Source organism: Fundulus heteroclitus, chromosome 21 (genome assembly GCF_011125445.2).
Source record: "Fundulus heteroclitus isolate FHET01 chromosome 21, MU-UCD_Fhet_4.1, whole genome shotgun sequence".
Classification (NCBI taxonomy): Eukaryota; Metazoa; Chordata; class Actinopteri; order Cyprinodontiformes; family Fundulidae; genus Fundulus; species Fundulus heteroclitus.
The window spans coordinates 17,786,127-17,811,190 of NC_046381.1; positions in this window are offsets into that span (position 1 = coordinate 17,786,127).

Below are 25,064 nucleotides of genomic sequence, written 5' to 3' on the forward strand. Positions count from 1 at the left end.
CCTTAAATCTATTGTTTTAAATCGACTGTGCTTTCAGACGATTCAATTATACGATCTGTAAGGCGGGGCTGTGCTTCCACTGCAAAATATTTGACAATATGAGGGCCTTGTGTGACCCATTTATTTTGATTTGGGGAAAACAATTGTATCTCAACCTAATGTCTGTCATGGGGAGGGTTCATAAATCAATCCACTGGCCGTGCTGAAATTTGTTATAGCTGTTGTAAATTCAGAACAATCAAAGGAGAAGAATTAACATTGATTATGTTGTGTATTCATCATAGGTGTTTTATAAAAAAAGATAATGCGGTGACAAGCTGCTGCTCATGTGACACCACCTTTGATATTGTCGCTATAGCAGAAGTGAAGACTTGAGCTTCCCTTTACAGAAGTAATGCTCTCTAATTTGAATAAATTCCTCGGCGGATCTTTGAAGTTATTTTCTTCTTCATGGAGACGCTCTGCGTATACGTTTTATGCAAAATGGTAGAGAATAAGGTCATGAGCTTTAACACTGATAATAGATCAAACCTTTTGCTGTTACCAATTCACTGCCTAGTACTTCTTTGCTCTGTTGTCTTTTCTCCCCATGAAAGAGAATTATATAGAAAAAAAAGATCTCAGCAACTGCCGGAGCATAAGAGAGAGTAAGTGGAGGGTGGGTGTGGAGAGATAGTGTTTATTGCTTGTGGGAGGTGAATGATGGCACAGCATAAAAACTCCACCAAAACCGAGCAGATGGAGCCTATGTGACAGTAAAACCCCAAACGTCCGCTGAAGGTTTTTACCAGTGACTTATGAAAGCTATCTGTCATAACAAAGGCAAGAGTTAGCAGGATGATATGCTAATATCGCCCTGCTGAAGCAGCCTCGCTCTAGTGACAAATTATGCTCAAAAAGCAAATTGTTTTTCATAAGACCCCTGTGTGCGAGCAAGGACACCTGTGAGTGTGGTATTATTGGGCCTGAATATGACACGAGACAAGTGCTTGCCAAGTTCTTGGTCAAAGAGAAGTGATGAACTCTAGCTTTTAGGAAGCAAAACTTTCTCATGGTGATGGTATATCAGTGACTGGGAACGATGAGATGAGTGGCAATATTCCTATACTGTTAGTATCAAGAGTATTTAATCAATAAAGCAAGATTAAGTTTTGCCCATTGGGAGGCAGAGGGCTATGTTATTTAGCTATAACTAGGACCATAAAGCAAGGAAGCTTGTACTCAAATGTCCACATGTTGTCTATGGTGACATTGTTTTATTGTCTTTCAATCATGTTCATTCATTGTTAGGGGTGAAGTGATACATTACGATCCCACCAGGTGTCGCTGTGGAGCACTATGTGTGCAATAATCAGTGGGACAGGATTGTTCTCTATAGAGTATTATTGTAAATATTTTACCAATAAAATTGTGTTATAAACATTAGTGTCTATATATCTAAGTCTGCTAGAAAACTGGCTAGCTCAGTAGGCTTAACCCTCTTGAGGTGCCTTGATATTGGGGCCGGCCCACTAACGTTTGTTTAATTAACGGACATCTGAAATCACAGTGTGCATGCCTAACACGCCCTCAGTAGACCTACATGTGGCACAAATTCTACGGCCCCAAGCTCGGATCGTCTAATCAAAATACTGGAATTGCACAGGTTACGTTTACGTTCTTCCGGATAGTGTGCAACCATCTAGTGTTGGCTGGCCTTGCTAGCTCATTGACCAATTGAGGTGACTCTTTTCTGTTCAATAAATGAATAGTATGAGTGAGCCTGTATTTGTAATTGAATGTATAAAAAATATATAAAAGGTTATTTCTAGCGTGTTCTAATGTGTTAATTTATGCTAACTTATCTGTTAAATTTAAAAGTTATCAAAATACGCCACTGATTATGATATTAAAATGCTTTGATATAGCACATCAAAGAGAAGTCTATGTCATCTATTTGCTGTTGGCATTTCACTTTGCTGTTAAAATAAAAGTAAGCCATTAGTACTGGTCACAGTGCTTTAAGGTTGATGCCCTGTAACTGTGGTGGACACTTATATTTATTTGACAATGGAAGCAGCTCTTGAGTTGCCTTAGTGATTTGTCAGAATAATGATTTTTGGGCTAGCTGACGACAGTCCTTGAGGAGGCCTCTGGCTAACCTTTTGCATTTGCTTTAGAGCTACCTCTTGGTACTAAACCATAGGGCTTTTTCACTATTTTTAATGAGTCTAGATTGCATCATCAGAGCGATTAAAATCTGAAATGACTGATTTTGTCCAACCTGAACTGGATAATTCTGGGCTGGGGAGAGACACTGTTTCAGGTTTATTACATTTTTATTTTCTTACTAAAAATGCAAAGACATAACAATTTATTTCCTTTTTTGGTTTTTGCACCAATGAAAACCACAATATATGGTTAGTCAAACCTGAACTGAATTATTTTACACTCATTACAGATTTTTTAAAACATAGTTTGTTATTTGTGAAACGCTTGTTTTATTTGTGACTCAAAAATATTAATTCATAGATTTCCTCCAAAATGTTGCTAAAATAATCTTATTCTTGTAAGTGTATGCATTTTTGTTGTCTAACGTAAATTCTCATCTTAAGGCATGTTTCATCCGCCGTAAGTGGAAAATTGTCATAATTAATAGAAAAAAGGATTGAAAACATCAGCCTATGTGTAGTAAATCCCCATAATCTGTTTCATTTAGTGAAAAGAATTACTGAAATAAATCACCTTTTGAATAATATTGGAAATTATTAAATATGACCATATATAGTTAACTTTGAGAAACATACCACAGTATTGCAGTATTTACACAAAAATATTTGAGATGTTCTATCTGTTGCTATATAAATCTGTAAAGAAACAATTTTTTTCTATTGCTGCTCAGATAGTATAATGACTATTGGACTTTTAATGGAAATATCTGTTACATCATTCATTATTGTTTTTGATTACATTTAATAGTATTTGCTCAAGGATTTACCATGCAGAACATGTGCCTTTTTGTGTTGCTGTTCCACTCCTTACCAAGTAGAAGGTAAAATCTGTAATTTGATTAGGTAGGTATCTGCTCGGGTATTCAGCCTGTAGTCATCTGCTTGAAGGTATATAGGCACATTATATGCCAATACCAAAAAGACCAAAATCCAATTGATTATAATAAAATAAGGCTATATATTCCAAGCTTCCGTCCACATAGTGTTTTGATGGTCCTTTTTGAGCCTTTTTGAACCCCAACAATGGGCGCGATGAACTGATATAAACCGACATGGCACCATCTACTGGCAGTACCGCAGAACTATTAGAAAGCCAGATGGTGGTCATTGACGCAGCTACTAAATAAGTCCCAACTGAGCCGACTGTGCTGTAATGCCTCAGAAAACCGACAGCTCAGTATGGTCCAAGACCAACCCGGCCTACTCCTATTTCAAGTTCCAGTGAGTCCTCACCTGAGCCTGCTTCCACAAACTCGAGGAAACAAGGACACAGAATCACTGTAAAAAAAAATGAAATGACATAAAAAAAGTCAATGGCTAAAACCTTTTCATTGAAATAAACGCAAATTAAACCCATTAGAATGCTATTTCACCGATAAGTAAATTGTTTACGATCCCCCGCCCGTCCCTTACGTAACCCCGGTAACATGATGTTGTAATGGTAGATATATACAGAAAAGACTTTAATTACTAACTAACTGAACAAAAAGAAAGCTTCAAAGGCAAACATAACAAATACTATGTCAGCATGGCATGATAATCTTTCAGAAAAATGTGGTAGTCCCCTTCAGGTAGTTTACCAGGAAAGCGTAGCATCGGGTGGAGGGAGAGGCATCACTGTGATACTTTCTGCTACATGATGGAAAGGTTTTGCAGTTTTGAAATATGTTTTACCGTAAATCCTAACTAGTCCATTTCTATATTGCAAAATACAAAAGATGTTTTTTTTTTTTTTTTTTTTTTAGCCCGGTCTGTGATCTTTTCCAGAACTGTTGTATGTATCCCATCTGTCATCACAGGGGGTCTACACCATGGAGAGATGACATCAAATGATACACAGACACATGGGGTAAAGAACCATGTATGCACACTCTCACTCCTGCAATACGAATCGACAGCAAAGGTCGGTCTGCGCAAGCTGGTCTTAATCTCAGGTCATTGATATGATTCCGTATTCGTATAGTTTTTAGGTCAGTTGGACCACAGAGTTTCACTCAGATGTGAATGTTTTTTTTTTTTGTTTTTTTTTTACCAGAGCAATGGTTTGTCAAGAAATGACAAGAAAGAAATGTTTTCTGATCAGAAATTCTATTTTTGTTTTGTGTGGTCTAAATGTCCAGAGGGGATTCTTAACAAGTATCCTGCTAAATATTTTAAATGACAGCACAAAGGGCAAGGTAGAAGTCCTACAATATGTGCAGGTAAAACAAGTTAGGGTGTTTATCTGGCATTTAATTGCATTTTATCCAGGGACACTTTTTGAACTGCCGAACTTGTACAACAAGGAAGGTCAAACTTGAACATCTAAATTGTAGCACCAGGACTTTTTTTATTATAATATGGTGCAAAGAAATGACAAAGCCTGATGAATGGCTTGACCCATCTGCGATGCAGCCAAGTAATTTGTTGCTCAAACATACCTTTCTTCTGTCAAGGTCAAATGAAGCTTTCATCAAATGTTTTTTTTTAAAACAAAAAGTGTTTTTCTTTTTAATTTTTTTTGTTGTTTTTACTGTCAAAACAACCACATTCACTCGTTCTGCCAGAGTGAGCTCAGGCAAAGTTTACGAGTGAAAAGTAAAGTGCAGTAAAGTCGTCAACAAAGGTAATAACTGCAAACCTAGGGGGCACTGTGTCTGTGGCCAAAGCCTGTGAAGATAGTAAAGGGCAAATCTGCTGGAGATTTTACAACAGAGTTAGTGTCAATGTTTACATGCCAAGTGTCGATAGTGCCACAGATTGTCATCCCAGTGTTCTCTGCAAGGCTGCGGCTTGGTAAACAGACTTCAAAGGAGTTGGATCTGCAGTAAAATGGAGACAGATCTACTCGAGTGCTTAAGCTCAAGACCACCCACGACTACCCAGGTAGGGAACAGATACACAAATACGGAATGATACAAGCTGTAAATGTAGAGTAATGTACTGTGTTGTACCATTCCAATAGCTGCTTTTCACTGAAAAAAACAAAAAAAAAAACATTACACGTTTTTCAGAAAACAACTAGAAATGTCAGGGTGTACTTTGTGAATGACAGGGTGAATGACTTCATGAGTGCTCTGTGAGTGCAAAGTAAATATGCAGGCTTGTGTGCACAGAGTGCAGTATTTGTTTGTGAGGTTTGCCCAAATAGATTGCAGGGATTTTGTACCATGCTGCGTGCAAAGATCTAATTAGAATGAACTTTTTGAATAATCCATTATTAGCAAGTGTGGATCATAACAAAGACATTACCCAGTTTTATTATTTTCCTGTTGCCTCCCAGTGCTTTAGCATCTTTCTTAAATTTAGATTCTATTTTGATATTGTTTATACAGAGACAGTGTATTTCTAAGTAGGTAAAGCAGCAAATGGGACAACATTGCATGCTATTGCAACATTTTTTTTTTATTATTAACAAGCTCAAATTAATTCCAATTCGGTGTTGTCTTTGTACATTATGGGGGCAATTGAAATTCCAATAGTCTTATGAATCATAAAGCCAGCAGTTACTGGTACATATACGTGCAGGACAGAGACAGGGAATTTAGCAATTTAGCGGCTCTATAAGGACTTTTTAGGGGGTTTACAGGTTTGCTAATCCAAAAGAAGAATTTATATATATATATATATATATATATATTTCTTATGCAGCCAGTGTCGATGTGCCTTGAGATATGCATTTCTCTGACTCACTGGGGAGTGTTTGATTTCAAACCAATTTTTAGCTGATCATTATATTTTATGAAAAGTGTCTCAGCTCATTATACAAAGGCCCTCTCTTCAACGCTGAGGAGGGGGGAAAAAAAACTAAAAACTAAAAGGAAAGCCTTGCATCTGAAGGCTCCTCTCAGAACTGAGTGGGGGAGAGTAAGCCTTTAATAGAAATCAGAGTTTACACATTTATGAACGAAACAAATAAATGCTACCACAAGAGCTGCTGTAGCTGTCAGCCTAAATGTATTATTGCTGTGATATTACCCAGACAGAGATTTAGTCTTTCTACTTAGATATTACAACGTTTTGTGCTCCTGCGTAGGTAGCTCTTCAGTTTGGAGCTTATCTTTAGTCATAAAGATGAGACACTGAATTAGTTTTACTTTCAGATCAAGTTATAGTCTTTTTTTTTCAAGGGAAAATCTCTGACACATTTGTTTGCTGCCTCTCCATAAACTAACCTGAAATAAACGTGTCCCACGGGGGGCCTCGCATTCTAAGAGGGACACTCATCTGCACATCTGTAGTATTCAATCATAGCAGCACAGCAGCAAATCATATCAGAGGCAATGCACGTCGGATCATATTGTCTGATCCAATAGCATGCTCTTCCATTGCTATCAATTACATCTTTGGCACCCAACTAATTTGTTTGAGGGCTGGATTGGTAATTTGATTCTGCACTCGCTCACTTGATTTCCCTTACCCATTAATTTCATTTGCACTTGCCCATCAGCAGTACCAGCACATGTTGAGTCACCCACATCCCAGAGCTCATCTTAGCTCTGTCTTATTAATACCACAAGTTGTGGCAAGTGCCAGCCTGACACACTCACAGCGTGCAGGCTGCCACTCTCATTCCAAGCCATCTCAGCCTGCATCTCTCCTTCAGTGGCTTGGAACCTCTTAACCTGTCCACTCTTCACCTCACCACCCTTCACGCAGATCAGCTGAAAATGAAATGGAAATGTTGTGCCACCCTGTTTGTGTCGCACCTTCCCAATTATGTACTCTTACACTGTTTGCAAAGGCAGTCATACTTATAACTTATTCACATTTTGTAATGTTACCAGAAGAATCGTGGTCATTTTATTATAATTTTACACAAAGTAGTCTATGATTGGTATACTTGGTATGATTGATAACTGTAAGGAAAATGGGACATGATTTTAAATTTGTTTTTTTCAAAATGAATCTGAAAAGTGTGACGCATTTGAATTGAGTGCCCCCAGAAACAATACTTTGTTGAACCACTCTTTTCTGCAATTACAGCTACAAGTCTTTTGGGGATTTTCCCCTTTCAGCTCTGTGCAAGCAGACAGATTCTTTTTTTTTTACCAATTCTTTTTTGCATAAATGTCTCAAGTCTTTTGCAGCTTCTCACAGATTTTCTTCCACGATAGCCCTGCATTTAGCTCCATCCATCTTCCAGTCAGCACTCCGTCCAGCTTCCCCTCTTCCTACTGAAGCGTAAGCATGATGCTGCCACCACCATGTGTCATGGTTAGAATGGTTTGTCATTGGTACGTTTTCAGTTACAATTTAGGTGTCATGTGACCAGAGTACCATCTTCTACCACGGTTTTGCTGTGTGCTAACATGGCTTGTTTTAAACAGTATGTTCTTATTATGTTTTTTCAACAACTTTTCTTCAAGACCAGATGTGTAAAGTCCACTACTAATAGTTAGTCCTGTCAACAGATTGTCTCTCCTGAGCTGTGCCTTTCTTTAGCTTCACCAGTCTTACTCTGGGTCTCTTAAATGCATTTCTGATTATTGCTCTCTAGATTATAACACAATACCCCAAACCTTCCTTAGCTGACAGACATGGCACACTTCCTCAGCTGAGGAAAAAATGGGACATTGTTCTATAATCTAATTATACTTTAAACTTTAAAAGATTGTGTTTGTTCACACATTATGTCCTCTAAACCTCTGTTTCCTTTGTGGAACACCTCTGTTACCACTTACATTAAATCACAAAGACGTAGATTTAAATAGTGAACCTAAATCATTCAGGTGTGGTGGCATTTATTCATGAGAATAAGAGAAAATTAATCTAAATACCAAAATATATCACAATTTTCTGATTATTATACAAAAAATATTTGGAGAACAATGGTTCTTTTTTTACCCCTTCACAACTATGCACTCCTTTATGTTGGTCATTACATAAATTCATGATTGGGTGAAGATTGTAGTCGTAATGTGACACAATGTGAAAAGGTTTACGGGTATCAATACTTTTGCAAGACTCAGTATATGTCTATTTAAAGCAAAACAAAACCAAGCAAATGACATTGAACTGAAGTGAAGTGTTAATTTTCAGAAATCATATAAGCTTTGGTTGGTAAAAGACAGAGCAAGCTCTAGGCTCTGGTTTTAAGAATCTTAGGGAATTTTTTAGCAGGCTATCTGTCATTTGTAAGGAAACTGTTTGAGGTTTTACTCTCCAAATGAATCCACTACAAAAGGAGATGGCAAGTAGATAGTGTCGTTATTGTAATGAGTTTTGCAGAAAAACAAAGGGAAACTGGGGTTGTACCCTAATTTGTATTTTGACAAAACAAATTATCCAATTAACCTTTTATGACAAGATGGCATTGCAGTTCAGCTCTGTCTTTTGCTGACAAAGTAGAACATAAATAAATTAACTACATGCATATGAATAAGTTAAAAAAGACCATAGTGTGACAAGTCGTTCGTGAAGATTAAAACACAAAAGTGAAAAAGTCTTTAAAAATGAGTAATAGAATGTAGTGATATTCCCTAATGAGGAAAAAATATCTGCAATAACGAACTCACACATATTCCATCTGTATTGATGAGCACGCTGAAAAGTATAATGTGCAAGAGACTTGTGTTATTGAAAATTTAACAAGGATAAATGGGGAGACATACTGGAGCCCTCTGGGGAATCTTCCCGTTTACTCATCGCTCGTATTACAACAGTGTCTTTGCTCGCAACACTTAAATGAACCGGGCTGTAATTTGAATGCTTCTCAATATTTCATATGTCAGAAATTGTCTTTGAGTGAGTGTAATTTATTTTCCATATGAGTGCTTAGCGGTAAAGAGTGAATAATAAAGGAAACCCAAACAATTATTTGGCTTTAGTCATGCATCGTCACCTTTAATAATGTCACTGGCCTTGGTAATGTCTGACAGGTTCTGTTTCAGTTAGAACATCTGTCATATTAGGCCTTTGGATATCTGATTTAATTGCTGCCATTGGTCCCTGGAGGCCTCTGTTTATTTTATCTTACACCATTAAACTCTATTTCTTTGCCACGTGTAGTAATTCTTTTTGGGCTCCTGGTTAAGATATGTAGAAAACACAGTATATTCATCTTTTGGTGGTGTAGCACAATATCATACTGAAAAACTGCTTCAGTTGAGCTTTTTACCCTCCTTGTTGTAGTGGCATGATTTGCATAGGTTCCTTGTAATTCCTTGTTTGTCACAGGTCCACTTCTTTTAAACTAATAAATTATTGATTAAAGTTCTTATTACTCTGTCTACAGATTATGGTTGTCAAAAATTATATTTCAATATAAAGCGCAGTTAAAAGTATTCACACCCTTTCAGATTACTTCCATCTGCCAGCGTTTTTTTTATAAGACAAAGATGAAAATAGCTGTTTTTAGAAGATATTTTATTTATGAAGGGGGAAAAGCCATACAAACAAGTCTGACCCAATGTCAGATTCAAATTGCCTCCCTTGTTAACACACACCTTTGCTGTGTTTAACCATAGTTTTTTACGCACGGCCCTGACTGCTGCGTGACTGTAAATCAAATATCACTTAAAGAGGACATTTCATACAAAATCCACTTTTTAGCCCTTTAATACATTTTGTTGTTCACTCAGTCTCTGAGTAGCGACATTGAAATGTAGTCTGTCCAGGTGCTGCATAAATATCTTATAAATATACATATATTGTGTTTGGGTCATATGTTTTATGCCGTTCAAGTTGTCTCTGTTCTCTGTTATATTTTTTCAACAATTATGTCACCGTATTTGCTGCAGAGCTGCTAAACAAGTTCATGAACTTTGCGTTTACCAGTTTCAGGAATCCACCATTTTTATTTATGTTTTTGCTGCCATTTTACAATCCAAGCTAAAGGATGCTGAAGTTAGTGGATAAGTGAAAATGTTCGATTGTTGGGTGTATTAGCCCACACAATTCAATATGCCGCCCCCCAGTGTACTCCAAAAACGGCCACACAGGCTGGTGTGGAATGTTCTGCGACCTGGAAGGGGACGGAGTGTGAAGTAGCTCCTTTGCATTTAAAGAGACGGCAACAAAACAACAGGTTCTCAGGCCTAGTCCACACATAGCCGAGTATCTGGGTAAAGGGATGCATTTTTATGCGGTTATGCCTTTCATCCACACGTAAATACCATTTTACTTGCTTGAAAACGGATGATTCTGAAAACTCCAGCAAATGTGGAGATTTCTAAAAATTGTCTTTAAGCCTGCGTGTGTACATGACAAGATGGGATTTTAGGGTCTACCGCATGATGTCACATGTGCAGCCATTGTTACAGACTTGGCCATACAGCGGAGTAAAAAAAAATTATGATGTCAAAAAGGTGCTAATATCTATGTTGTTTTTGTGATTGATTTGTGTATCTAATCATTGTTAAACTAGAGAAATTAACTAACCTACAGCATCTCTGGTCATTTATTTTTCACTGATGTTACCTCTGTAAAGTATTTCCTATCTTTGCTTCAGTATAGTAAGTAAAAGCATAAATGGAACATTATAAACATTACAGCTTGTTCAGAGGCCTTTCCTTTTTTATTTTTACAAGCCCAGACAATATGTTGATGTGCAAAGGAGAAAAAGTGCTTGGATGTCAGCTGTTTTACACAGACACTGTTTAACATGGCTTTTATTTTGAAGGACTCTGTCTGGTTGACTGGCCCCTCTGCGTCTGGCATGTTTAAAACAATGGTCAATAGTGAATTTACAAGGGACTTTGTGGATGAAAACTTTTCTACAAACAATCCTGTGTGTATGGTATTATTTTTAAAAATGAAGTGGTGGAGATATTTGTTTTTATAAATACTCGGCTACATGTGTACAAGGCCTCAGACCCATAGGAAAGGAGGGGCTGTGGGGCAACAATAACAAGGAATTCAGATGAAAGAATTGCAGTTTCACTTTATATGGATCACAGCTGAATGATCAAAATGTGAATAAGAAGAATTAAAAAAACATGATATGTCCTCTTTAAATAAAACATCTCTGACAACATGAGGCAGGCTAAAAAACACCCTGATCTAAAAACATTCAAGAATAGATAATGCTTAAAGTCATTGACATTCATCAGTCTGGAAATGGTTATAAAGCAATTATGCAGAAAGGGAGAACAAACTAGTTTTGAAAAGCGGCCAAGAGAAGCTACACTGCAAAAACTGACCTAAAAAAAGGTCAAATGTTCTTAAAAGTTATGTTTCTATCCTAGATTTCAGCAGGTAAATAATATTATCTGCCAATGTAATGAGTATTTTGACTCCTAATAATAATAAAACAATGGAGATGAGTTGTTCCTATTTCAAGTGCAAAGATCTTATTCCATTGGCAGATCATCTTATTGACGTGCTCAAATCAAGGACACATACACTAATTTTAAGAAAATGTTACTTATTTTTAGTTCCGTTTTTGCACTGTAGTTAAATATTACTCCACAGTGAAGTGTAACTTAAAACAGGCTTCTGTTACAGTGATGTTTTTTAGAATGGTGTGTGCACCTAATTGATGATTTTATATTTAAAAAAAGTGTCTGTGCTTCTGCAAGAAAAATCTAATTTACTTCAAAATGTTTTATACATCTTTACCAGAGATCCAAATACATGTGACATGCTCAGTCCATTTACGTGAGTAATTCATGCACACAATTGCAAAAAACATAGACAGAGATGAAATACACGACCGGCCACTTTCTTTATTTTACATAAAGAAAAAGGTGCAAAACAAACTCACAAACCAAGAAAGAACTGTATTCTCTTTTTTTTTACAAGTTAAGCATTACGTCTCTTTCAATTCTGTTTAAATCTAAGGGCAGAGCTGTTTTCTGGATGGCTTGAAATTCACACAATTTTCCACTCCTCATAATTTTTCAGGACTTCCTTTATAAATAAGTCTGAACAGTGCCAGTTGTGTGTATGATAAGATGCGGTAATTAATGCCATTGATTCACATCTGTTAGAAAACTGACTGAAAGAAATATGATTACTTATATCACATTTCAAAACTTGGAGTTAGTTTCAGACCCTGTAACTCAGTTAGCCTGTGACTGTGCAGAGAGCGAGAGGGCTGCTCTTTCTACGTGATTGATGAGCGCACACTGGGCAGGCTATTAAAAAAGCTCCGGCGTATTCCACAGACAATGGCAATAAACATATTCAGGCTGCGGAATTCAAAATGACTTATTTAGGGAAAGAAAATGCAATTTTTGCACCAACCATAACCATAAACTTCAGATTAATGGGTAATGCCGTGTGCACATTTAAATGCGCAGCCAAGCAAACACAAACAACCACACACAAGCTGCTCTTTTGTGCATACTATCTTGTGTCAAATTTCTTTGCTGCTTGTTCGACCATCAGTAGCTACTAGAAGGTAATTAAAATGACTGATATTTATCAAGCATATTTTTCTGATATTTGGGCAGTTTTTTTAAACATTATTTTGATTTGTTGGCACAACCAACCACAAAGCCATGGCCATCGTTAGAACAAGGACAGAAAGCAAAATAAACCTACGATCCTGAAACAAGCCAGGAATTAGAAAAACATGCGCACACAAATTAAAAAAAGTTTAAAGTAGATGGTGTTTTTAGTTTCTTTCAACTAGCTTAAGTGATGGACTCTACACCATTGGAGGTACCTGTACCCATGCCTCTGTCGGAAATGTAAGAATTTCGTTTGATTGTGTTTTGTAATAAAAAAAACCCCATTAAATTTTGAAATTTAAATTAGCTATAAAAGATGGTGCGATTTTATGCGAGCCTAAAATCCGACATGGGTCGTTGCATTGGGTCCAATTTTTAAAAGGATATTGCTTCATCTATCCCGAAGCAACGTTGCAAACCTAAGTCCTGGTATCATATTATATTTAGACAGTCTTTTTCTTGGCAAATATTCCAAAACTAGCCATATTTGTTCAGTCTTATTCTAAATGTTCCACTGTTGAATTGAATATTTATAATGCTGGGAAGTCTGCTACTTAAATGATTTCCATTTGTGAAGATTCTTTCTAACTCTGTAATTGGACTGCTGGACATAGGCACTCGTCCCCTCTGCGATCCTGCATGTATCAGCACCCATATACAAAGGATTGATGGATGGATGAAAACTCTATAACTTATAATAGTAGAGCGACTGACTTCATATAATTTTAAAATGGTTAATTGTAGGTAGTGTGACGTCATCAGCGGCAGAGACAGTAGTGGCTAGCAAAACAGTGTCGTCCTTGAGGTTACGTACAGCTTTGAATAAGCCCTTCACTACATACACTAGGTTGACCAAATGTCCGGTTTTGCCTGGACATGTCCACTTTTTACGTTTTGTCAGGGGTGTCCGGGTGAGGATTATTAGATTATTATTAATTGATGTGGTTTCATTGTTTTCCACAAGACCAGTAGACATGTACTTCATTTGATTGTCGCGACGCATGGAGGATGGCAGTCTGTCTTTCATGTGACATGATCCCCAAGCTGCAGAGACAGAACAGAGGGGCATTGCTAGTACCGCTACTGGCTGTTGTTTGCATGGTGTTAAAATGCAAGTGTAGCTTCACAGATAAAGTCTATCAGATGTTTCCCTCACACCGTACTGGTCGGAATAAACGGATGGCTGAGTGGACCATGTGCAGAGCTGGCATATGTGTTTCTGTGTATGACAAAGGTACCATAGATCTCAAAGGTTACATGGATACAGAACATTTTAAAAATGAGTTTGTTGTTACACCAGAAAAAGGGTTAGGATGCACCAGAAGTGGACCAAATATTTTGAGAAGGCCAAAAGCCTGACATGTTACTCATGTTACTGAAGTCTTTGCATTTCCCTCACACAGGGTTTGATCACTGATGCAGAGCCAGTAGACCTAGGAGGGGAAGCAGCTTTCCGTTGAATCACTGAAGAGGTTTCTGCTTCTGCAATGTAGTTGAAACACGGGGCACTTGTTGCAAAGACTTTTTTGCCTGTTTGTTGAGCAACCAAAATAGTATTATTGCCCCACAGTGGTGAAATTTAGGTATACCAGCAGCAAAGTGAAACATAAATAGAAGCTGTTAAAAAGAGTAATAAAAAAGTCAAAGAACTTTAGAAACTTAGTGCGACCTCAAGAAATGTGCAAAACAGGTATGTATATTTAAGCGTAAAAAATACCAACAGACTATTTATATGAATAAAAAGACTTTGCAAACTAAGATCAGCACTTCAGCAAAAATATAGATGGGAGACAGGAGGATGAAGAAAAAAGTTAGGCAAAAGTATCCACGTTTCTTTAATAAGTGTCTTTGTGAGACTGCAACTTTATATTTTTATTTTTATGTAGAAAAGAAAAAAAATACTTGTTTACTGAGAAAATTATTTCAGATTTTTGTTTATTTATTTGTCCAGTATGACTCAAAAGTGAGCTGTTATTGTTACAGGTTCATTTTGAAATATAGAACAGTCATTGTTTCTATCCTTATTTAATTCCGGAGATTTAAAAAAAAAATCTTCTGAAAGCCTATCTAAAGGTTGTTATTTAACTATACTTTCTAACCACTTAGAGAAGGTATACTTTAAGTAAACAGAGTTAAGGTGTTTCACCCTAACCCTACATAATATCTCTCGCACCCATTATGCAACATCCATCAATGCCGGCCAGTAGGTTGTATCTGTGGTTTGTTTGACGCATGAACAGAAGTTTGTATTTTTTAATAAGATTTAGTTCAGCGAGGCTTTAAATTGGCCAGTTTCAATGTTCTCTGATATCCCAAACAGTAAGTAATGCTCCCAATAGCTGTACAGCTCTATAAATAGCTGATATAGTTGTAGGTATGTGAGGCTGTAGCTTTGCAAATTGTTGGGTTTGAAGCTATACTTAAAGCTCCATTTATCATGAAGTCGATCATCAGTGAAAACTGTGATCCAAGTAACCCTGAATTCCAACTTAGCTTAGTTTTACAGCTGCAGCAGGTTATAATAGCAGGTCCACTCCTGCTAGCAAGGCATAACTATGGTTCATTAGGTCTGTTAGATCACCTCTGAGACAGTTTTGCCTAAAAAAAAAAAATAAGTCTTCCAACGCCTCAAAATATTGCATTCCTTGATTATGCCCCAAGTGAAAAGAATTATAACACTCCACGTCTTGTCCACTTCAGAGTGCCATGTGTATTAAATCTTGAGCAGTAAATCCGTGGATAAAGTAGAAAAATGTCAGAACACAATACTTGTCTGGTCTCTGACTGCATGTTCTAACCACTTAATCTGCATTGAATGTCTATCCAACAATATAGAAACGTTCATTTATCAAACTATTTTTGAAAGGCAACATTGTTTTTTATCGTTTTACATTTCGTTTTAACACATGCATCACAGTTCTGACATCTCAGATTGATGAATATCCACAGGTATTTGCTCATGTTTATCCTTCTCTTTATTGTGTCAACATACCCTCATTGTCCAGAACTGTGAACTAGCAAAGCTCCTGCTTTAATAGAAGTTGTCCAACTTGCTCATGACAAGTGGTCAGTTCAGGTCAACTCTATTCAAAAGTACTTAATTAATCCCAAAGGGAAATTAAATGTCGTGCAAGTTGAATAAGTTTTGTGGTTATAGAAAATAAATCACTTTCTATTTTAAATCCTATTGAAACGGCATAATTGTTTCCCTATGAAGGTATGAACACCCCCACAAACTTTCTTTTTATTTTATGATTGTAAGAAAGGGAACTCAGTATGAACCGCTTTGTGACCAAGCAGGTATTCTTTATTTACTTTGTTTAGTAAAAGAATAGCACAGAAAAACTAACCCTTGGTGGGATAAAGCAAAGCTAAAGCAAATATCTAATGGGGAGCCTTTATTACAGAGCCAAACCTCTTTCTAACCAGACATTAAATGTGGATGTTTATTCTCTCATCTTCCAAAAATAATGTGCTTTTGTCAAATACTGAATTAACAGAAATCCTGGCACTATCAGACAGTAATTGACAATGACAACTTTACAGAGACTGTTATATGACTGTCACACATTAAACAGGAGAAGAAGACAGCTCTCTGATCACTGATTTCATTGGATTAAAAGGGTGTGACTATGTGTGGTTAACCTGTGATTTTGTGAGGCTGCTCAATCTTCCCAAGATACTTCTTAACCTCAGTAAAAAAATACATGAAAAGGCCCAAATCTCAACAATGCTCAGCAGACCAAGGAATAATAGACTCATATGGAAAAATAAATATTTTTGGAGAGATAGAGCAATACAGGTGATTAGCAATGAAGCAGATGATAGGCAAAATGAAGGAGCTATAAGGGAGCAGGAGAGTAAAATGTACACTGCTACAAATTGACAATTTATAAATGTGCTTCTCACACAGAAATACATATTGAAGACGGAGTGCTATATCTGCAAATTGTTGAGGATGAGAGTTTAATAGCAAAGTGCTGTTTTGTTTGTTTTTTTGTCCTAAAAAGATTGCTGTATAAGAGTTAACAATTCAGCTTGACAAACCTATTCATGCTTTTTTTTTTTTTTGGTCTTGTTTCGATGCTGGACTGATGCACCAAACGCAGAAACACACATACTGTAGGATTCCTCATATATGATGAGAGGAGAGCACAGTTGTGCAGTGATTGGGCACAGGTGTTCCATTATTCAAAGTATCTCCTTGGGCTTTAGAGCGCTGACAGCGAACGAGATAAGGCTTCTCTGAGCATGCCCAACCCTCCCCTTTTCCTGCAACACCCCTTCTAACAGCAAAAATATTACCCGAGCTTCCCTGGGGAGAAGCTTAGGGGAAACGTGATCTGGAAGAGAGGGGCAAATCCACCACAACAACAGCTGTTTCCAAATCACAACAACCTGGGGAAGGGTTGTGGGTTATATTTTATGGGTGGAAAGGGACCACGGATGTTCATTTATTTATCTCCACAGTCAGCATTGAGGTGTTCGTGCGTGTGTGCTTGTGACGAGACACCTCATAGCTCACTTTGTACTGTTACAAGGAGGGACACGTAAGGTGAGCAATCCCACTAAGAGAGCTGCAGCCATTATTGTGCTCGCATGATGAATATGCAAAAGTAATCAATTTCGTGTGGCAAAATATTATAATGAATGTATGGAACATGGAATCTCTTATTGAGCTGGTCTGACGCCATTTACTTTCCTCTTCTCTCACTTTCATACAAGGCACTTCATCCATGGGTACAATTATGTTGAGAGCAATTTCATATTTCAAGCATGCAAATACCGGCTCCGTGCAGCCGCAAACAGTTTATATACAGGAAATATTCAGGCTGCAACACAGAAATCCTTTTAAAGTGCCACGCCAGCTCAGTATTTTAATTCTAAATTAGCTCTCATGTGCATTCAAACACATTCCTGGTCAAACACACATGGTTACAAAGACTGAAATTAGTCAAATGGTTCTCACTGGGGCCAACATCGAACACACATGCATCTGGAGGGGTAAATGGCGGGGCATGTACTGAAGCAGAATACAAACACAGTCATTAGCAGGTGGAGCAGGCTAATCAATGGTTATGACCTTGGATGTATTGGTGTCTACCTTCTCCTTTTGTTGCAAGCTGTTATTAATTTTGGGTTCCCTAATTCTCATGCAGAACAGTAGCTCATCTGCAAGTATTTTCCCATTGTTGGTCAGACTAGGAGCTGTTGGCCCCTGATCACAAGAGACAGGGATGAGATGCAGGCTGGATGAGGTCTATCCAAAGAAAAACAAGTCATTGGTATTAGCATGTATAGCAATTAAAACGGTGCATAAAAAAAAGCATAGATTAGTGTTGACTTTTCAACTGAAGAAGTAATTATGGGGGCTCATCACTTCTAAACAGATGGCACAACCGTCAAGTTTTGCCTCAAAACTTGACGGTTAGGTTTATTGTGTGTTCAGTTTGTTGTGTGGTCCACCTGTTTTTGTGAGTCTTTAAAGGGAAGAAGAAATTAAATTATGGCCAGTTGCATTGATGTTGTAAGTTTTATGTCAGTGGAAAAAACGAAATGACTACCAATACAAAATGATGTGGTATCCAGTTCCTAATGGTGCAATAAAAAGAGACAGAATATAAAATAACCAGAATATTTTGTATCCTTATGGTGAACAATTTATTTGGGTGATGTATTACAAAGTCTACACTATACTTTGAACCACAAGACTGGCATGATGCGTTTTAACCCTAACCCTAGAGATAGGTACCATGCAGGCCCCCTGCACAGATAAGTGGGTATGGGCCATGGATAAATATTTGCGTCATGTTTATTTAAAAAAAATAAATAAATAAAAAAAAATATATATATATATATATATATATATATATATATATGTGTGTGTGTGTGTGTGTGTGTGTGTGTGTGTGTGTGTGTGTGGTAATATATTACCACTAATAGTTTTCACACTCAATCTTAAAATAATTAAAACACACACATTTTATTTTGAGATTGGAAATAAAACACATACATCAAGATAGTAATTTATTCATCAGTTGGTCTTCAGTCCAGTTTTTTTCCATTGCTGCACGAACAATGAGTTGTCATCTCAAGGCAGTTAGCAAGATAAACATGTCAAACTGTTCAATTCCAGTTACAAAGCAATGCAGTCAAACTGAGATTTATTTTAATCTCCTTTTAGTGTATATTGAGTGTGATTCTGTCTATGGGCAATACCTCTGTTTCTGCGTCTTTTTATCCTGTTTAAGTGATCCGTCCTTACACTTCATTAGTTAGATAATACTAGCAAATAAAGCGAGAGTCTTTGGTAATCACCAGGTAGGGATTTTGTTAAAAACCACAACAAAGCAAACAAGAAAAAAAAGAGGAAAGGCACTGAGATGGGACACAATGCGAAAGGAAGCATGCAGAGTAGAGCGACAAAGATCACAAGCAGTACATCAGCCTCAAAAGAATCCACAAAGACATAATAAAATGTAATCTGACTTTGACTTTTTTCAGCAAATAAGGTATAATTGTTTTTATTATGAGGAAGACCTCTGAAGATCACAGACTTTGCAAAGAAAGGCCTTGCTCAATATTTAAAACAGCAGCTTGCAGTAGTGTCTTGGTCATTTCAACCTTTTGCCATTTCTTATCTTTGCAGTTTTGTTAAATTACAGCAGAGAATAGCGCATTTTCAAGCCGACCATGCATTAATTTGTGTTCATTAGGAAATAGTATGGCTTGAGTAGATATTTCTATCAGGCCTCATAATCTGTCACATGTTTAAAAGTTAACTGGCCCCCTGAACAAAATAAATGGTAGTAGAGTGTAAAACAAAGTTTTCAGATAATAATTCACAATTCAATTAAATTCATGTGAAATTTTAGCATTTCCATACTGTTTATCTGCACGAAATATTAAAATACTTAACAGAATTTGACACGGTTTAAGTGCACAGGTACAAGTACAAAATGGAAACAATGTGAAGATACAAAAGGGATACAGATTGGGCAAAATTTACCTATAGCTTGTGCAACTCATTGCATCTTTGTTAACCTCCTCAGTTACTAACACTCGATCACACAAAAATGGTTCAAAGTCATACAGAGACAGGTTACTATGACATCAATGTGACTTGCCTACTTTGGTGCCGGATGCAGCCTTGATTTAATAAAGTTAATCAAACAATTAGTATTCTGTCTCATATTTGTCAAGCAAAATGGCGTGGCACATGTAGGCCGCTACTTGGCATGCCTATGCTATTTGGCATGCCTGAAATTCCAAGGGAGGACATGTGGAAAAAGTAAGCTTAAAAAAAACTTGATCAAAGATTATTTGAAAAACAAAATTTAGAACAAAGAAAATCTTTGAGGCTCACTTGATAGTATCTCAAGTGTGCAGTGTATTAAAGCAACTTTTCTGTTTTATGCCTGTAATATTGAATCAGTATGAGCAATAACATAATGTATTTGTTCCTGAGGATTGATTTGTTAATAAATTATAAATCAAGAGCAACGTTATCTTGTATCAAAGCCTTTCAGTCGTTCAGTCTTTGTTTGCATGTTCATTTGAAACCTTGGCTAAAATTCATGAATATTGAAAAAGAATATTAAGTATTTCTTATATATAGAAATGATTAGTTCATACTAAAGGCTTATCTAACTCGTCTAACACTGCAGATCATAAGAGCAATGACAAATATTTATTCTTTTTATTTTTTGGCCAGGTGACTATCAGTCGTTTCATCTTCCTCTATGCTTTTTTTTTTTTTACTACATATTCTGCCTAATGCAGGCATGGTTTTTGCCAACATGCTTGGCTCTATTGACACAAACAAACCTACCTTGTTTGCTCTAAACTTACTTGGTTACGGAAATGTGCCTAATGTGCATTGTTGTATTTAGCATTTTTTTTTTCAAAAGTTCAAATCTAATTAGCAGCGGGATGGTAAAAGCTTCAGTATCTCAGCCATTGTGTCACCATACTTTGGCTCATTCCTGACCTCTTAGGTGGTGATAAAGTATGCAAATATCATAATATTTCTGCATTCTGAATTAATGCTATTTTTGTTTGCTTTTTATGAGTGTCGTCATTTTGATTTATTGCAAATTTGTGATTTATTGTATTTGTGAGTCCTCTAGGGTGGCCGCATATTAATGACAGCTTCCAACATTTGGAGGCTGCCATTTGTTTCTTTTCCTGTCATATCTGAAGATGTTTTCTGGATGAAAGATCTGGGAACGGTTGTGCACAACTATTTTTCACTAAGGGGATCCTTTTCCCATCCTTTTTTCTTTAATGTGAGCCTTCTCTCTCTTATTAGCATGTTTTTTTCTGATTTTTTTCCTTTTTTTTCTATCCCATCTGTCTGTCCTGTGCTCTGTAATCGGTTTGCTCATTCACAGACACCCCCCATGCCTTAACATCACCCCTGGCACTCTCCATTCAGTCTCCAAAATCACAGAATGATATGCAAGTCTGAGTCAATCTACCCCGAGTTCTTGGATGTTTGTCAAACAATACTAGAACAACAGCATGATTTGTTCAGAGCTCAACTCTCAATACCCTCTTGGCATTGTTAAGGGAACTCAGCAAAGGCTGAGACAGACATGGAGAAAATATCCCATCAATCTACAGGATATTAGCTGCAAGGCATCAGCTCATTCTGCCAATGATGTAGGTCTGCGTGCCAGGATGAGCAAGTGCCACAATAAGTAACCTCAGATCATCCCATGGCTTTTATCAGATGACAACTGTGTGTGGGTTGAGCGGTTTCAAGCTTAAGATTTTGTAGTTGTGGCAGCAGTAACAGGCTGATAAAGGGAGTGTGAGGGGGAGAGGGATTTAAAACAAAACTGTGGATTGGACTGTGATTGTTCATGGTTTGAAATTCATTCAGAGGATCGTTTTCAAGTCTTAAAAAAAGGGGGTATCTGGTCCCAGACGATACTTGCTCCATTTAATCCACGTCGTATTGTTAAAAATACTAAACCCACAACGCCACAGTCATTTTTGTAATGAGCTGGGTTTGATCACCTTTTTGTTTTTCATTTCTTGGAATGGACCTGGGTTTTCTGTCATGTTTGCTATCTCCTCATCAGACTCCTGGGGATTTAGGAAGCTGCTGGACGATCATTCTTCGCCTGATGCTCAGCATACTTGGTGGAATCAAGCCAATTTGTAACCACCCTGAGAGTATTTGCCTAAGATGAAATTAATGTTTGTTTACTGACCTTCCTCGAGCTCATTTCACATGTCCTGTCTGCTGGCCAGGTTGTACCTCTCCTCTTGGCTTCCATGCCAAACTCGAGTCATTTCTACTACCTCCCCAATACAGATCTCTCCAGAAATCCTTCCACTGTTGTCCTCGTCAGCTCCAGTGTCTGCTCTCCATCCTTCCTTTTATCAGCCCTATTTGGATCACAAACTGCATTTGTTCTGCTCATATTGGGGTCCTTCCTGGAACTTCCTCTTTCTAAAGCCTCCTCCTTCTCACACCACCATTAGGATTTCAACAACTCCCCAGAATAAACCATCAAAATCAACTTTTCACTTAATATCACATTTCTACTCTGCTCCTTCTCTCACTCCATCTAGCAATGCCTGTCTTTCCTTAGACGCCGTTAAAACTGCCACAGAAACCTCCATCATAGCCCTGTTATGGTCCTATTTACTGTAAATAAACCTTCTTGTCTGAAACACCATTCTGAGTCCTGAGTCTGATTCTGCATGTGAGTCAGGAAATTTCATGGAAACATGACACTTTCAGGATGGTCCACAAACTTTTGACAGAATGAGGATTCTAAGGATATTCCATAGGGCTGATTTAAAAAAAAAAAACAGTTTTTCCCATCCAGTTTTAGGATCATTACGGAGTGCTCAGTTGTATCCAAATTCTAACCATGACCTTATTTGGTCTCAATAACAAGTAAGAAAGAATTAAGAGGAGGCTTTCAATTGGTTGCAGTTGGTACATTGGATTTAGGGGCCTATTTTAGAAAATCATTTCTTGTCATTCCATACAATGAAAAACAGTTGGGCACACGCACACACACACACACACACACACACACACACACACACACACACACACACACACACACACACACACACACACACACACACACACACACACACATAACACATAACGTACCAAGTTATGCATATAACAAGGGTCAGAACATTAGTTAATTCTGTTCTTCAAGCGGTGGGGTTGATTGTTTTTGACTGATTTGGTTTTCAAAGCCTGAACGTTTTACTTTATGGGAGTGGAGAAAACAAAAGATTGAGTCTGTTGCAATGGCACTGGCTTTCTTTCAGTGCTTGCAGGTGTAAAATGCCCATCAGAGAGAGCAGCTGTGAGCCAATAACGTGTTCCTCTGACCTCACCACCTGCTGCATGTTCTTCCTGTTCTCTTAGAGTAGCTTGAGAACCACAGAGTGCAGCAATACTCCAGGAGACTATCTGTTACTGACCTGTAGAGGTTTGTGAGCAGCTGGTGAGAAAGGTGAACGCACTTTAACTTCCTGAGGAAATAAGGTCTTTGTTGGGGTTTCTCCACCTGGTGTGACATCCGTGTGTTCTAGTTGAGGTCACCAGAAATGTGGACACCCAGGACTTTGTAGCTGTCAACTCTCTCAATCTCCTCGCCATGTATCGAGAGGGGAGTGTGTGTGTTATGCACTTTTCTACCAGGCATTCTAGTGCTTTGCAAAAGTTGGTTGGAAGAATAAAGACATAACTAACTCTAAATTTCTAATCAACAGCTAGATGGATGAAATGAGGACACAACTGGCTGGACATATTAAAACAATTATCTCTAACTGGAATGGATCAAGTAGGCAAATATTAGGCTTTCAAAACCTCCCAGACACCAATTCTTTGGAAAATGTGCAGATTGCCTTTAAAAGCTGAATTGTTATCCGGAAACCAACCAATTTAAATAAACTTAAGGAATGATGCCAAGAAAGTGGTAAAATGTCTGACCAGATTTATATAAATATATACCAGAAGAAACCTCAAAATTTAATCAAAGCCCAGTATATGATATGCATGCCACTGATGAAAATCAAAATCTTATCAAATTTGGTATCTATGCCATTGATGAGGTATGTACAATTTAGGTTTTTTATTGTTGTTGTTTTTTTTGTTAATACTAGCCATTATTTTTCCATCATAATTTTTTTGTTCAGATGCTCTTCCCTCATTACAAAAAGGGATATTTTTTACTGTTTTTCTTCCCCACCAACACTTCACCTCTAGGCTTGTCTTGCTTAAAAACTGTTTTTTTTTTTTTTTCATCTGAGCCGAGCTGGCCATGGATAAGAAGAATGTGTGGGCGCTGTGCATCACGGTGTACCTGTGCAAACCATAAACTAGCAGGGCAGCTTGGTGATGGTGTCAGGTTGCAGACCTGATGGCAGAGGCGTCATCACTCTTAATACTGCATTGGAAAAATGAAGAAAGGTTCAACTGGACAAAAATAAATATGTAGAATAAGTGCAAACAAAATAATTTCTCAGCAGTGCCAGTAAGAATGCAAGCCAATACCTAGAAACAGACCTAAGCTAGAGAAGTCTAAAAAGTAGAGTGAACATCCATCTTTCTGCTCCCCAGCATAAATTTGCCATCCTGCAGCATCATTTACTAACACTTATACCAACCTATCCATTTACTGGCTACATATCTTCTGTTGTTGTGCCTCATTTAGCTTATATTTATCACTATTTTTGCATTCTCACCAGACTGATGTAGATACAGTGCTGCAAACAGATGTTATCCTTAATAACTTGATCATTTACAAGCAATTACAGATTTTTTTTTTTTACTGGCCCTGTAACTTAAATGAGACACAAATGAGCAGTTGCTTGTGTTAAGAAGGAGATGGGACATTAATCCATGATGGAAAATGTAAAGATTAAATTATTCAGTGTAATCTTATTAAAATTACAAAGCCTTATTTTAGATAAGATTTTATAATTGCTTATTTGCATATGCAAGGACTGCAAACAGTTGCTTGAACTTTTAAAATAAATAGCAGTATACTGTGTGGTAATGATTCTTTACTTTTTCATAAGGTGCTGTGGTGGGACGCACATACCCACAAACACACATTCAGGAGTCATGGAGGAACTCTAAAATAATTCATTTTCTGCAAACCTTTTTTGCTGCTTGGTGAATGCAAATATTTTTCTTTATCTTTTTTTTCAGTTAAATAGTCTTCTACTTTCACCAGTGTGATAAAGTATCTGTCTGCTGCGGTGAGTGGGTAGTAGTTTTTCTGGCCTTTATATTGAAAATGGAGAAAGAAAATAACTTATTTCCTGACATATAGGTTAAAAAATCCACAGGTTTACTATTTCCCCACAATTTTAGATCATATAGGCTGTTTAACTATTGTTTATATGATCAACCTTTCAACAATTATCAGACTCTTGCATCTCATCCACTGATCAACACACAGCTTCAGATGGTTTCACTCAAAGGTAG